Genomic DNA, 16,226 nt, shown 5'->3' with positions numbered 1-16,226 from the left:
CCAGAGCAGGTGAAAGAGCCATATTTGTCCAGGGTCCCTCAGAGACTAGTCTTTGCAGGTGAGTGTGCAAACTACAGAGGCGACACATCTTCTGGGATAGGCCCCATTTTGGGCCTATATCTTCAGCCAGGAGGCAGGTCTGAATGCCAGAACTCTGTGCAGATTTTCTGCAAGAGGAGATCTTGCCTGCTGAGAGTACTCTGACCATGGAGACTCAAAAGAAGGCTAGAACCCATGGACTGCTGACAGAGGCTAACAGAATCACAGGAGGAACTAGCTTCAACAAGAACCAACTATAATAACTAACGCCAGAGATTACCAAATGAAGAAAGGCAAACATAAGAATCTTACTAACAGAAACCAAGGCCACTAAACATCATCAGAATCAAGCACTCCAACTTCAACCAGTCCTGGATGCCCCAACACACCAGAAAAGCAAAACTCAGATTTAAAGACATATCTCATGATGGTAGTAGAAGATTTTAAGAAGTGCATTAATAACTCACTTAAAGTAACACAGGAGAAAACTGCTAAACAGGTAAAAATCCTTAAAGAACAACAGGAAAACACAGCTAAACAAATAGAAGACCTTAAAGAAGAAACACAAAAAATCCCTTAAAGAATTATAGGAAAAGACAACCAAATAGGAGATGGAATTGAACAAAACCATCCAAGACCTAAAAAGTGATGTGGAAAAAATAAAAAACAAACAAATAAAAACAACAACAAAAAATAGTGAAAACTCTGGAGATAGAAACCCTAGGAAAGAAATCAGGAACCATAGATGCCAATATCAACAACAGAATACAAGAGATGGAAGAGAGAATTTCGGGTACAAAAGATTCCATAGGGAAAATGGGCACAACAATCAAAGGAAAAATCAAAATGCAAAAAGATCCTTACTCAAAACATCCAGGCAATACAGGACACAATGAGGAGACCAAGCCTATGAACAATAGGAGTAGATGAGAATGAAGATTTTCAAATTAAAGGCCCAGCAAATATCTTCAAAAAAATTATAGAAGAAAACATCCCGAACCTAAAGAAAGAGATGTCCATGAACATACAAGAAGGCTACAGAACTCCTAATAGACTGGGCCAGAAAAGAAATTCCTCCTGACACAAAATAATCAGAACAAAAAAATACACTAAATAAAGATAGAATATTAAAAGCAGTAAGGGAAAAGTGTCAAGTAACATATAAAGGCAGGCCTATTCGAATTATCCCAGAATTCTCACCTGAGATTCTGCAAGCCAGAAGATCCTGGAAAGATGTTATGCATACCCCAAGAGAACATAAATGAGAGCCCAGGTTACTATACCCAGCAAATCTCTCAATTATCACAGATGGACAAACCAAAGTATTCCATGATAAAACCAAATTCACACAGTATCTATCCATGAATATAGGGAAAACACCAAAATAAGCACAGAAAATACACCCTAGAAAAAGTAAGAAGGTAATCCTTCAACAAACCTGAAAGAAGATAGCCAGAAGAACAGAATCCCAACTTTAACAAAAAAATAAAATAAAAGGAAGCAATTAAGTTTCTTTACTTTCTCTTAACATCAATGGACTCCTTTCCCCAAGAAAAAGACATAGACTAATAGACTAGCTACACAAACAGGACCCAACATTTTGCTACTTACAGGAAACCCACCTCAGGGAAAAAGACAGACACTAAGTACCTCAGAGTGAAAGGCTGGAAAACAGTTTTCCAAGCAAATGGTCTGTATTAGTCAGGGATCTCTAGAGTCACAGAACTTACAAATATGCTCTATATAGTAAAGGAATTTTTGATGATTAGAGTCTGCAGTCCAAATCCCAACAATGGTTCAGTAGTAGCTGTGAATTGAGGTCCAAGGATCTAGCAGTTGCTGAGTCTCACAGGGAAAGAGGGCGAAAGAGCAAGAGCTAGACTCCCTTCTTCCAATGTCCTTATATGGTCTCAAGCAGAAGGTGTAGTCCAGATTAAAGGTGTATGCTACCACACCCAGATGACCTTGAACTCAGAGATATCCCTGTCTTAAACTTCTGGATTCAATCACCACTGTGTATCAAGATCTCCATACCAAGATCCAGATCAGAAAATTCTGTCTCCCCGCCTCCAGATTAGGTTCACTGGTGAGCCTTCCAATTNTGGATTGTAGTTCATTTCAAATATAGTCAAGTTGACAACCAGGAATAGCCACTACATGGTCCAAAGAAACAAGCTGGGGTAGCCATTCTAATATCAAATAAAATTGACTTCCAAACCAAACTTTTCAAAAAAGTAAAGGAGGAGCACTTCATACTCATCAAAGGTAAAATCTACCAAGAGTAACTCTCAATTCTGAATATCTATGCTNCAAATACAAGAGCAGTCACATTCATTAAAGAAACATTAGTAAAGCTCAAAGCACACATTGCACCTCACACAATAATAGTGGGATATTTCAACACCTCACTCTCACCAAAGGACAGATCCTAGAAACAGAACCGAAACAGAGACACATGGACACTTACAGAAGCTATGAAACAAATGGATTTAATAGATATCTACAGAACATTTTTTCCTAAAAACAAAAGGATATACCTTCTTCTCAGCACCACATGGTACTTCCTCCCAAATTAACCATATAATTGATCACAAAATAGGTCTCCACAGATACAAAAATATTGAAATTATCCCATGCATTCTATCAGATCACCACTGACTATGGCTGATCTTCACTAACAGCATAAATAATAGAATGACAACATTCACATGGAAACTCAATATCACTCTACTCAATGACTCCTTGGTCAAGGATGAAATAAAGAAAGAAATTAAAGACCTTTTAAGGTTTAATGAAAATGAAGCCACAACATACCCAAACATGGGACACAATGAAGGCAGTCCTAAGAGGAAAACTCATAGCCCTGAGGGCCTCCAAATAGAAAATAGAGAAATCATACACTAGCAGCCTGACAGCACACCTAGAAGCCCTAGACATAAAGGAAGCAAATTCACCCAAGGGCAGGAAATAATCAAATTAAAGCCTGAAATCAATCAAGTGGAAGCAAAAAGAACTATACAAAGAATCAACCAAACCAGGAGCTAGGTCTTTGAGAAAATCAACAAGATAGATAAACCCTTATCAAGACTAACTAGAGGGCACAGGGACAGTGTTCTAATTAACAAAATCAGAAATGAAAAAGGAGACATAACAACGGATCCTGTGGAAATCCAAAACATCATCAGATCCTACTATAAAAGGCTATGCTCAAGAAAACTGGAAAACCTGGATGAAATGGACAAATTCCTAGAGAGATACCAGGTACCAAAGTTAAATCAGGANCAGATTNATGANCTNAACAGTCCNATNTCNNCTAANGAAATAGAAGNNGTCATNAATAGTCTCCNAACCAAAAAAAGCCCAGGACCAGATGNGTTTAGTGCAGAGTTCTATCAGACCTTCAAAGAAGACCTAATTCCAACTCTCCTCAAACTATTCCACAAAATAGAAATAGAATGTACTCTACCCGATTAGTTCTATGAAGGCACAATTGCTCTGATACCTAAACCAAACAAAGATCCAACAAAGAAAGACAACTTCAGACCAATTTCCCCTATGAATATTGATGCAAAAATATTCAATAAAATCCTCGCAAACCGAATCCAAGAACATATCAAAATTATCATCCATCATGACCAAGTAGGCTTCATCCCAGGAATGCAGGGATGGTTTAATATACAGAAATCCATCAATGTAATCCACTATATAAACAAACTCAAAGACAAAAACCACATGATCATCTCATTGGATGCTGAGAAACATTTGACAAAATCCAGCACCCCTTCATGATAAAAGTCTTGGAAAGATCAGAAATTCAAGGCCCCTACCTAAACATAATAAAAACAATATACAGCAAACCAGTAGCCAACACCAAAGTAAATGGAGAGAAACTCGAAGCAATCCCACTAAAATCAGGGACTAGACAAGGCTGCCCACTTTCTCCCTACCTATTCAATATAGTACTTGAAGTCCTAGCCAGAGCAATTCAACAACAAAAGGAGATCAAGGGGATACAAATTGGTAAGGAAGAAGTCAAAATATCATTATTTGCAGATGATATGATGGTATACAAAAGTGACTCTAAAAGTCAACCAGAGAACTCCTAAATCTATTATACATCTTCAGTGTAGTAGCTGGATATAAAATTAACTGAAATAAATCAGTGTGATCTGGAGTTCCTTTAAGGAAAGTGAAGCTCTTCCCAGAACTATGCCAAATGTATTTGCGTGTAGGAGGCCATATATGCCTGTAGGCATGGCCTGAATGCCTTCCTCGGGGATCAGTATTGTGCTGGAGGTGACACAGAACAATCCTGGGATGATTTTTTGTAGCTCACCAGAGTTGGGCAATGGACTGGGTGTGTGATGATAAATCTATTGGGAGACAAACCCTATTGCCCCAGGGCCTGTCCTGGAGGTGGGGGCCAGAAGTTGCCCCCTCAGGAAGTTTCCTGAATGCTGCACCAGTAAGGGACATCCTTGGCTGTCTGTTTTGGAAATACACGCCTTGGCCCAATGTCGGCTCCTGTGGCAATTGGGGTACAGGGTGGTCAGTGGTGCTCTTGCAGGAGGGGCATCACCCTGGCCTGTGATATGAGGTCTCCTACTCTGGCAGGGATGGGGACATTCTCGCAGAAAATGCCCAAGCTCTTTGAAATTAAAGCAAGTCTTTTGAGANTTACTTAAGCCTGCCCTCTGAAGGGCGGTGCCAATCGCCAAGCTGATGACATGGCTTGCTCTGGCCCCTGGGCAAAGACCGACGTATTCTGCCAGTGACTTAGTTTGATGGTGTTTAAAAATATCTTGGCAGCTGGGCTTTGTGGCGCACGCCTTTAATCCCAGCACTTGGGAGGCAGAGGCAGGCGGATTTCTGAGTTCGAGGCCAGCCTGGTCTAAAAAGTGAGTTCCAGGACAGCCAGGGCTATACAGAGAAACCCTGTCTCGAAAAGCCAAAAAGAAAAAAAAAAAAAAAAGGAGTATCTTGGCAAGTAGGGGTTGGCATTTTCAAAGGCAAGCTGTTTAATAAAGGGGTTTTCAGGCTCTTGGACCCCAAATAACTCTTCAGCCATCTCTGTCAGGTGGTTAATGAAAGAATTATAAGATTTGTCCATGCCCTGCAACACTTTACTGTGTGCAGCAGAGGAGCCCTATTTAGGGGGCAGCTTTTTTCATGCAGCCAAGCATGCCTAACAGTCCTGAGCCACGAGGCCAGGGGAAACGAGCATTTTGGCCTCCCAGGTATTATAAGGTGGTTCACCCAAAATCTTCCTCCAGGTCTCTGACTTAGTTTCTGGTCGCATGCAGTGATTAGTTTTGATTTCTTTTGCCATTTAAGCCACTTCTAATTTCCATAATACAAAGTCACTGCCAGTGAGTATGGCTTGAATGAGCTGTGAAAAATTTTTAGGCATAAGCTATCCCTCTGTAGAGGATTCAAGGAGTGCCAAGGTAAAGGGAGCAGTGGGGCCATAATTAGACACTGCCGCTTTAAGTTTTTCCAGAATCTTAAAATCTAGGGATCCATAATGACAGCAGTGTGGGGCATCATAAGGTCCAACCGCAGGTGCCACAGGGACATCCTCGGTATCCTGTGAGTCGGGCTGAAGCTCATGATCTGTCTCTACCTCTTTCTCATCTGCTCTCTGGCTTTCCTCCAAGTCAGATTTTGGGGACAGGGAATCCCTTGGGACTGACAGCTGCTGGTAGGGACTCTCACAGGACAGCAAATCTAGGCTCATGTGTGTAAGCACATCATAGCATCAGTAATAATGTCAGGCCTTCCTGTCTCTTCATGGGATGGACCCCAAATTTAACCACTCACAGTACAACCAAGGCATATCTTATAAAGACAGCTTTTAATTCAAAGGTTCAAAGGTTCGATCCAGTATCATCAAGGTGGGATCATAGCAGTATTCAGGTAAGCATAATGCAAGAGGAGCTGAGAGTTCTACATCTTCATTTGAAGGACACTAGGAGAGAATATTGTCCTCTAGGTAGCTAGGATAAGGGTATTAAATGTATGCCCAAAGTGACACACCTATTCCACAAGGCCACAACTCCACTCCCTGTGCCAAGCATATTCTAAACACCACACATGGTAATGTGTAAGTCACCCAGGTGGTACTGGTTTAAAGATTGAAGAGGTTAAGCAGAGAAGTTGAGGCTTGGCACCAGGAAGAGAGGCTATAACAGTCTACTGGTGAAAAGTGAAGCCAAGTTACAATTGGAGATTCCAGTACAGTAGAATGATCATCACAAATAGCAGCAGCATTAGAGTAGAGCCAGACAGTTTCTAGAAGATAAGCTGTGTGTACTACAGAGGTCAGAGTTAGAGACGTGGCCTAAGCCTGGAAGATCCTGTATAGATCATAGACATTGGACATTGAGTTATGTTACTTTTGGAGTTTAGTTTGACTTGGTTTAGAATTTGACTCTGGGCTGGTCTCACATGGCCTCAAGGATGAGGTGTTGGTGACCATGGTGATGAGGGCACTGGCAGTGGGGAGATTACAGGGACAGAAGACTGTGAAGTGGGAAGGATTGAATTGGGAGATTGTGGATTCTTTGTCCAGTGTTTTGAGGGCCATCAGACAGAGGGCTGCCCCTGGGCCACATTAAGGAGCTAGTAAGGGCAAGTAGATCAGCCACCACCAGATCTTGGGGGTGCTAGGAGATGGCACTGAGGTAAAGAGAACTAACTGCTCTTCCAGATGACCCAGAATTAAGTCTCAAAACCCATACAGTCACTTATAAGCATGTGTAACTCCAGTTCAGTGATAACTGACACCCTCTTTTAGACACCATAGGCATCAGTAAATTCCTTATGTGTGTAAAAGAATGCTGTTCTGCCTTCCAGCTTCCTTCTGTGCCCAGAGCTGACCCCGTGCAACAGCTCCCTGAACTGATCCTGTGGCACAGTGCTCTATACCTAAATACCTACAGGAAAGAAGTGATCTCCAAAGAGTGCAGACATGGCTGTGAGCACAGGTAAGACCACAACTTCTGCTCTGAGGGTCCTGCCCAAAGATCTAAGGACAAAGGAACCTGAGAAGCAGCCTAAGATGGATCCTTCCAGTTTCCATATGTGCCAAGAGCTGATCCTGTGTAACAGCACTCAGAACTGATCCTATGCCACAGTGCTGCATAGACAAATACCTCCAGGAAAGAACTGATCTCCCAAGAGAGCCTACATGCCTGTGAGCATAGGTAAGACCATCACTTCTGCTCAAATTCATAGCCCAAGAGGGACCCACCCAAAGCCATCAGGACACAGAAACCAAGGAACAGCCAGGGACAGGATGCTTCTGGTTTCCATCTGCACTCTATAGCTAACCCTGTGCCACAGCTCTCTATACACAAACTCCTCCCAGGGAGAACTGGTCTCTCAGAAGTACTGACACACAACATACAGGAGGGACACACCACAGTCAGCGAAAGCAAGACCAGCTAACACCAGGGATGTTACCCTGGATACCCCAACACACTAATTTAAAATAACTAAAGTAAGACTTTAATTTAAAATAACATTTAACTAAATAAGACTCTAATTTAAAATAACATCTCATGATGATGTTAGAGAACTTTAAGAAGGACATAAATAACTCCCTTTTAAAAAAATTACAGGAGAACATGGGTAAACAGCTAGAAACCCTTAAAGAGGAAATGGAAAAATCCCTTAAAGAATTACAGGAAAACACAAGCAAATAGGTGAAGGAATTGAACAAAACCTTCCAGGATTTTAAAATGAAAATAGAAACAATAAAGAAATCAAAAAAGGAGTCAATCCTGAAGATAGAAAACCTAGGAAATAGATCAGGAGTCATAGATGCAAGCATCACCAACAGAATATAGGAGATAGAAGAGAGACTCTTAGAAAGCATTGACACAACAGTTAAAGAAAATGTAAAATGGAAAAAGCTCCTAACCCAAAACATCCAGGACATCAAAGACATAATGAGAAGATGAAACCTAAGGATAATAAGGATAGAAAAGAGTGAAGATTTCCAACTTAAACAACCAGTAAATATCTTCAACAAAATATAGAAGAAAACTTCCCTAACCTAAAGAAAGAGATGTTCATAAACATACAAGAGACCTAGAAAACTCTAAATAGATTGGACCAGAAAATAAATTTTTCCTGTCACATATTAATCAAAACAACAAAGAAAGAATAATAAGAACAGTAAGGGGAAAAAGTCAAGTAACATATAAAGGCAGACCTATCAGAATTACACCAGACTTCTCAACAGAGACTATGAATGCCAGAAGGTCCTAGGCAGAAGTCATGGCGACCCTAAAAGAATACAAATGCCAGCCCAGACACCTATACACAGCCAAACTCGTAATTACCATAGATAGAGTAACCAAGATATTCCATGACAAAACCAAATTTACACAATATCTTTCCACAAATCCAACACTACAAAGGATACAAGATGGAAAAATGCCAACATGAGGAAAACTGCATCCTAGAAAAAGAAAGAAAGTAATCTTCTTTAAACAAACCCAAAAGAAAATAGCCACACAAACATCAAAATAACATCAAAAAGAGAAGGAAGCAACAATCACTATTCCTTAGTATCTCTTAGCATCAATGGACTTAATTCAGCAATAAAAAGACATAGACTAACAGACTGAATTCATAAATAGGACCCAGCATTTTGCTGCATACAGTAAATACACCTCAGTGTCAAAGACAGACACTACCTCAGGATAAAGGGCTGGAAAACAATTTTCCAAGCAAGTGGTACCAAGAAACAAATTGGAGTACTCATTTTAATATAAAATAAAATCAACTTTCAACAAAAAAATAGATATATAAAGGATAAGAAAGGACACTTCATACACATCAAAGGAAAAATCTACCAAGAAGAACTCTCAATTCTGAACATCTGTGCTCTAAATTCAAGGGCACCCATATTCATAAAAGAAACTACTAAAGCTCAAGGAATACATTGCACCACATACAATAATAGTGGGAGACTTCAATACCCCACTCTCAGCAATGGACAGAACATGGAAACATAAAATAAACAGAGACACATGGAAACTAACAGAAGTTATGAACCAAATGAATTCATCAGATATCTATAGAACATTTCATCATAAAACAAAAGAAGATACCTTCTTTTCAGCAATTCATGGTACCTTCTCCAAAATTGACCATATAATCATTCACAAAAAAGGCCTCAACAGATACAAGAAAATTGAAATAATCCCATGCATCCTATCAGATCACCACAGAATAAGGCTGTTTTTCAACAGCAACAAAAACAACAGAATGCTCACATACACATGGAAGCTGAATAATGCCCTACTCAATAATAACTTGATCAAGAAAGAAAGAAAGAAAGAAATTAAGACTTTTTAGAATTTTCTTAAAATGAAGGTATAACATACCCCAAATTATGGGATACAGTAAAAGCAACGCTAAGAAGATAACTCAGGTATGAGTGCCTCAAAACAATACAACAACAACAACAAAAACCAAAACAAGCAAACAAAAAAAGAAAACTGGAGAGATCGTACACTAGTAGCTTAAGGGCATACCTTAAAGCTCTATTAAAAAAAAAAAAAAAAAAAAAACAACCAAGAGGAATAGAAGGTAGGAAATAATCAAACTCGGCTGAAATCAACCAAGTAGAAACAAAAAGAACTATACAAAGAATCAACAAAACCAGGAGCTGTTTTTTTGAGAAAATCAACAAGATAGATAAACCCTTAGCCAGACTACCCAGAAAGCACAGAGATAGTATCCAAATTAACAAAATCAGAAATAAAAAGATTGATATAACAACAGAAACAGAGAAAATTCAAAATATCATCCCGATCCTACTACAAAACCATATTTAACAAAACTAGAAAATCTGGGTTAAATGGAGAGTTTTCTAGACAGTTACCAAATACCAAAGTTAAATCAGGATTAGATAAACCATCTAAACATCCCAAAACCCCTAAAGAATTAGAAGCAGTCATTAAAAGACTCCCAACCAAAAAACCCCAGGACCAGATGAGTTTAGTGCAGAATTATATCAGATATTCAAAGAAAACCTAATACCAATGCTCTTCAAACTATTGCACAAAAAAGAAAGAAAAGGTACTCTACCCAATTCATTTGATGAAGTCACAGTTACACTGCATATTCTCCCTTGGAGATGGAACGGTTTCTGTCTAATCAGGAACCTGTCGTAATTTCCTTTCATAGAAGACTTTCATAATAGATTTTTCTACTTCTATCATGTTTAATGTTCCAAATATATTTTAAAAACTGGTTGAGTTCATAATACTTTTACCTTCCAAAGATATCATGTATATTTAAGATGTGTTTAACTATTATAAATTATTTTGAATACAAAAAAAAAAAGTATTTGACTCTGCCCTAGTTCTTTCTCTTGAACAAGATTTTATTATTATTATTTTACAGGAGTTCAATATTAGAAAATGACAATTAACTATCAAAATCTTAATCAAGCTGTTGTGTTAGATATGAATTCCTGACTTAAACAGATTACCATATCTTCTAGTTCCTGGTGTGCATGCATTCAATGGCAGCTGCATTTTTTTTCTTAAACTCCTATCACAGTAAAATGAGAATCAAATGAAGAGGAGATTGCAATCATTTTGGACTTGTCTGTAAAATATACACAGATATAAGAGGATGGGATACAATAAGAGTCAAGGTCCTTCTAAAACAATGAACTTTCTAAAAAGCCTATATGTGTGGTACACATAAAGATTTCTCATCCTATTGCATCTTAGGTCTTTTGCTATCAATGAGGACCAATGCTTGTGCTGCTTATTTTATTCTGGAGGCAAAATATACCTTACTTTAGTGTTACTATGGGTGATAGACCAAATTATTTGGAAACATACTAGCTTTGAGTTGTGCCCAGAAGAATAGGCTCATCAGCATGCCCAGGGTGCAATTCAAGTTGCTTTACTACTTTGGCCATATGATACAACAGATTCTGTGGTACTCATATGTCAGACGATCAAGAAGTTATTTGGGACAATTGTGGGGAATTTTTAGGTACATAACTTTAGATTCTGTTTCAATTTTCAGTGAGGTTCTGCCATTATTAGTAGACAACTATTCCTTATTTAATAAATGACTATTTGCTTGCCATTGGAACTAGGAGGAAAGTAAACAATGGTTAATGAACTATGAAGTTACCTTCGACTCATGCTGTCAATCATAAGCTAGGTGCTATCTGACCTGTCAAGAAATAAATGTATATGTACAGAGTAGCAATTCTTCATGAATTTCTAGAGGTATCTATGTACATTTTCAGGCTTGAGTTAGTCTTGAGGGCATAGCCAAGTTACATAATGGTGTTGCTCAAACCTTTATATTCCCTACTACTATTATAAGACCTGACACACTTACTCTACTCAAGCATGTACTTACAGTGTAGTATGCCCTATAATTGGTTTACTGAGGAAGAGAAGACTAAGTCTTTGTTTTCTGGTGGTTCAGAATGTATCTCATCGATGTGGGCAGCTGTGTCACTATATAGCCACATTCTGGTACAAACCTGAAGGATAATGATAAAGATATCTTCATAGCATATAGTATCTTGGATAGTGCATATGGTCATACATTTTCATTGGAATAAATAATTTTCAAATTTACTGTTATATAATGATTCCTCAGATAAAGTCAATATTTTATCTGAGTAATATCAGACTTGGGGTATGATTAAAGAATTACTGAGAAAGACATTTGTAGAAAAAAATATATAGACTCATCACTACTGATGATCAAATTACATGAAGATGCTTGTGACCCATGCAGATATGTTCATCAAAAGGTGACTTAAGCAGCAGAGGTATTCAATAGTTAATTAGGTAACATGGCCCATTCTATATGCAGTCAACCTATTTTCCTGCCACTATCCAGGGCCGATGGACAAAGTGGCAATGATTGACAAGATGGAGGCTATACATAGAGTCAGCAACATGGTTGTTCACTCACCAAGACTGACTTGTCAAAGATTTCTGTTTTATTTCATATCTGTCATGGCCAGAGTATAATATAGAGCACTCAATATGGCAAATTTCCATGGCATGACTAGGGAGTAGCCAGGTATTAGGTTGTCTACATTCAGTGACGTACATCATGGAAAAGGCCATCTGTTGTTCTTACTGGCATAGTTATTCTGTTTATGGATTTACCTTTTCTGCCTTCTATTAAAAATTACCATCTCTTGGTTCACAGAACCCTTTACCCACCACTGGAGTATTCCACACAGAATCACTTCTGACCAAAACAGACACTTCCTGAAAAAAACTGAAAAATTGGGACCATGATTATATTCCCAACCACCCAGAGGCAGCTGATTTGTTTGAAAAATGACATGGCCTTTTAATGATAATTGTTATATAGTGAAAATAATATCAACTAACTAGACCACCCAGAGCTCCCAGAGACTAAACCATCAGCCAAAGAGTACACATGGAGGGACCCATGGCTCCAAATACATATGTAGAAGAGGATGGTCTTATCTGACATTAAGGATAGGGTAGGAGGTTTGATGCCACATTGTAGGGAGAAGCTAAAGGGGTGACGCAGGAGGGGGTGAGTGGGTGGAGGAGCACCCTCATAGAGACAAGGGGGAGGTATGAGAGAGGGGAGAGGATGGGGGGCTAGTGGAAGGGTAACTTGGAATGGAGATATTATTTGAAATGCAAATGAATAAAATGATTAATAGAAAAAGACAATTATATTGACAAGTTGCATAGCTAGGAGAATTAGAGGATTTTTCTCCAGAAGGCAGTATATACTTTGAATAAGTGCCAGACATGTGGTGCTTTTTTCTTCTTTAACCAATATTGACAGTTCTAGAAATCAGTGGTTAGAAATAGAAATAATTCCACTTATTATCACTTCTAGTGGCCCACTTCAAAATGATTTTAATGTTCCTGTGTCCATATGTTTGCTAGTCTAAAACATTTTGTTGCATAGGGGAAGAGGTTTTTTTTTTTTTCCCCAGCAAGAGATATAACAAATATCTCATTCAACTGAAATAAAATATTTTACCATTGTCAGTTTGAGATGCTGATACCCTGAGTCAAGAAAGGAATAATATAATTAAGAGGTATGATTGATCCACTGTATCAAGGAGAAACTTCACTGCTTCATAAAAATGGGGGTAGAATGATTTCTGGAGCAGATCTTTTAGAGCATGCTAACATGATTCATTGTCCTGTGTTTAAGGTGAATGGGAAACTGTAACAACCCATTCCAGTCAGGATGACAAAGATTCACTCTTCAGTAATGAAGTTCCTTTTTCCTTCCATGCAAAGACCAAAGGCCCAATGAAGAGCTTGCTGAAGTTAGAGGAAACATAAAGTTGATTGTAGAGAACGATAGTTATAAATTTCAGCAAAGTTCATGTGACTAGTTGGAGAAATTAGGATTATAAGTAATGCAAATTTTTCTTTCCTATTTTATTAATAACAACTTTCCACCTATGTGCAATATATTAAGATAATATTTTTTTTTCATTTCCTAATCATGCAATGTAATGCCAATTGATGTAACAGTAGCTAACTCTTTTAAATATATATTATCATATTTGTTATGAGATTCTAAAAGACTATGTAGTCCTTATGGAACTCTATTACATACTCTAAAAATAAGTACTGTGTTTATGGTTATATATTCTTTATTTCCTTTTCTTCTTATTCGTATATGCAATGGTATGCATTCTGAGATGTTTTCAGATTTTAAAATTCTTCATTGAAGGTAAATATAATATTTACATTTTAGACTTTACTCACATACACTTGACATTTTCTATATACTCTCTTAGTTTGGATTCTTTCCAGAGAAGGTTTTCTGTACTAACATGTAAATACATTTGTTCTTATTTCTATTATGTATTTATTTAAAGCTTTATAACACTGATTTGTCCCTTTCCGGCACTGGTAGCTTTCTGCCATGTGGCTGGGCCTGCTCTTTGTGAGGTCATCCTCCCTCAAAATTCACTTGTGATGGAAACCTTCATGTACACCCAGTAAAGCCAAGCTTAGTTCAGTCTGGTTGTTCATCCATTACAGGTAAGATACTTGCGAATATTTTTCAGGGGGTGGTGAAAAGTTCTGTTTCTTTTACTTTTAAGAGTTGCAGTAGAATATATGGGTTTGAGACAACTGTTTAATTCTTGTTTTTTGAATATAGTCTTGATTATATTTCATTGTAATTGGTTGTTCTCTTTCTCAATAGTGTCACATGCCTACTTCTGACTCTAATTACTATTTCTACATTAATCTTTACTTATCTCTTTCCTAACAATATATTGAGCAAACAGTTAAGAGAATTTGTTGTTTTCTGTTGGTGTTAAGATTTGGTATCCTAAATGAAACTCACTGGGGGAGCATGTGAACTTGGTAGCCATCTCAGTGTTGTTTTTCATCGTCAAGTCATAACCTTTCATACTCATACTTTTTGCCAGGTTTCTTCATGTAACAGGCTTTCTTGAATGACATGCCTATTGGGTTCTTTTCTTAGAATTTCATATTCTTGAGTCTGTGTATACATCCAGTATTGATCTAGGTCAACCTTAGTACTATGTAACTGTAAATTACTATACTGTACAGTCAGATTCCTCATGCTCTTCAGTTGTCCTGCAAATCTTGTTAGCCTCAAGGCTTCAGATCTAGCTTAGACCCATAAGAAGGAACTGTAAATGTTTTATAAGAATTTAGGAACTCAAGTGGCTTTCTTGCTTTATACTCAATACTTGACTATTATGAAAGATTTTACTGGTTATTATAAATAAGGCTGCTATGAACATAGTAGAGCATGTGTCCTTATTACCAGTTGGAACATCTTCTGGGTATATGCCCAGAAGAGGTATTGTTGGATCTTCCTGTAGTACGATGTCCAATTTTCTGAGGAACCGCCAGACTGATTTCCAGAGTGGTTGTACCAGCTTGCAATCCCACCAGCAAAGGAGGAGTGTTCCTTTTTCCCCACATCCTTGCCAGTATCTGCCGTCACCTGAAGTTTTGATCTTAGCCATTCGGACTGGTTTGAGATGGAATCTCAGGGTCGTTTTGATTTGCATTTCCCTGATGACTAAGGATTTTGAACATTTTTTCAGGTGTTTCTCAGCCATTCAGTATTCCTCAGTTGAGAATTCTTTGTTTAACTCTGCATCACATATTTTAATGGGGTTATTTGAATATCTGGGGTCCACCTTCTGGAGCTCTTTGCATATATTGGATATTAGTCCCCTATCAGATTTAGGATTGGTAAAAATCCTTTCCCAATCTGTTGGTGGCCTTTTTGTCTTGTTCACAGTGTCTTTTGTCTTACAGAAGCTTTGCAATTTTATGAGGTCCCATTTGTCAAGTCTTGATTTTAGAGCACAAGCCATTGCTGTTCTGTTTAAGAATTTTTCCCCTGTGCCCATATCTTCAAGGCTTTTCCCCACTTTCTCCTCTATCAATTCCAGAGTCTCTGGTTTTATGTGGAGGTCATTGATCCACTTACACTTGAGCTTTGTATGACCCTCAACAGAGGAATGGATACAGAAAATATGGTACATACATATAATGGAGTACTACTCAGCTATTAAAAACAATGAATTTATGAAATTCTTGAGCGAATGCATATATCTAGAGGATATCACCCTTAGTGAGGTAACCCAATCACAAAAGAAGTTACTAGATATGCACTCACAGATAAGTGAATATTAGTCCAGAAACTTAGAATACCCAAGATATAATATGCAAAACACAAGAAAAGCAAGAAGAAGGAAGACCAACCTATGGATACATAATTCCTCCTTAGAATAGTGAATCAAATACCCATGAAAGGAGTTACAGAGAAAATTTGGTGCTAAGATGAAAGGATGGACTGTCCAGAGACTACCCCAGGTGGGTGATCTATCCCATCATCAGTCACCAAACCCAGACACTATTCATATGCCAGCAAGATTTTGCTGAAGTGACCCTGATATAGCTGTCTCGTATGAGGCTATGCCAGTGCCTGGCAAATACAGAAGTGGATGCTCACAATCATCTATAGGATGGAACATAGGGCCCCCAATGGAGGAGCTAGAGAAAAAACCCAAGGTGCTGAAGGTGTCTGCAAACTTATAGATGGAACAACAATATAAACTAACCAGTATCCCCTGAGCTTGTGTCTCTAGCTGCAAATTTAGCAGAAGATGGTCTAGT

The sequence above is a fragment of the Mus pahari genome, chromosome X, assembly GCF_900095145.1.
Source record: "Mus pahari chromosome X, PAHARI_EIJ_v1.1, whole genome shotgun sequence".
Lineage (NCBI taxonomy): Eukaryota > Metazoa > Chordata > Mammalia > Rodentia > Muridae > Mus > Mus pahari.
The sequence above is the reverse complement of the archived record's forward strand: the minus strand, read 5'-3'. Positions refer to the sequence as shown.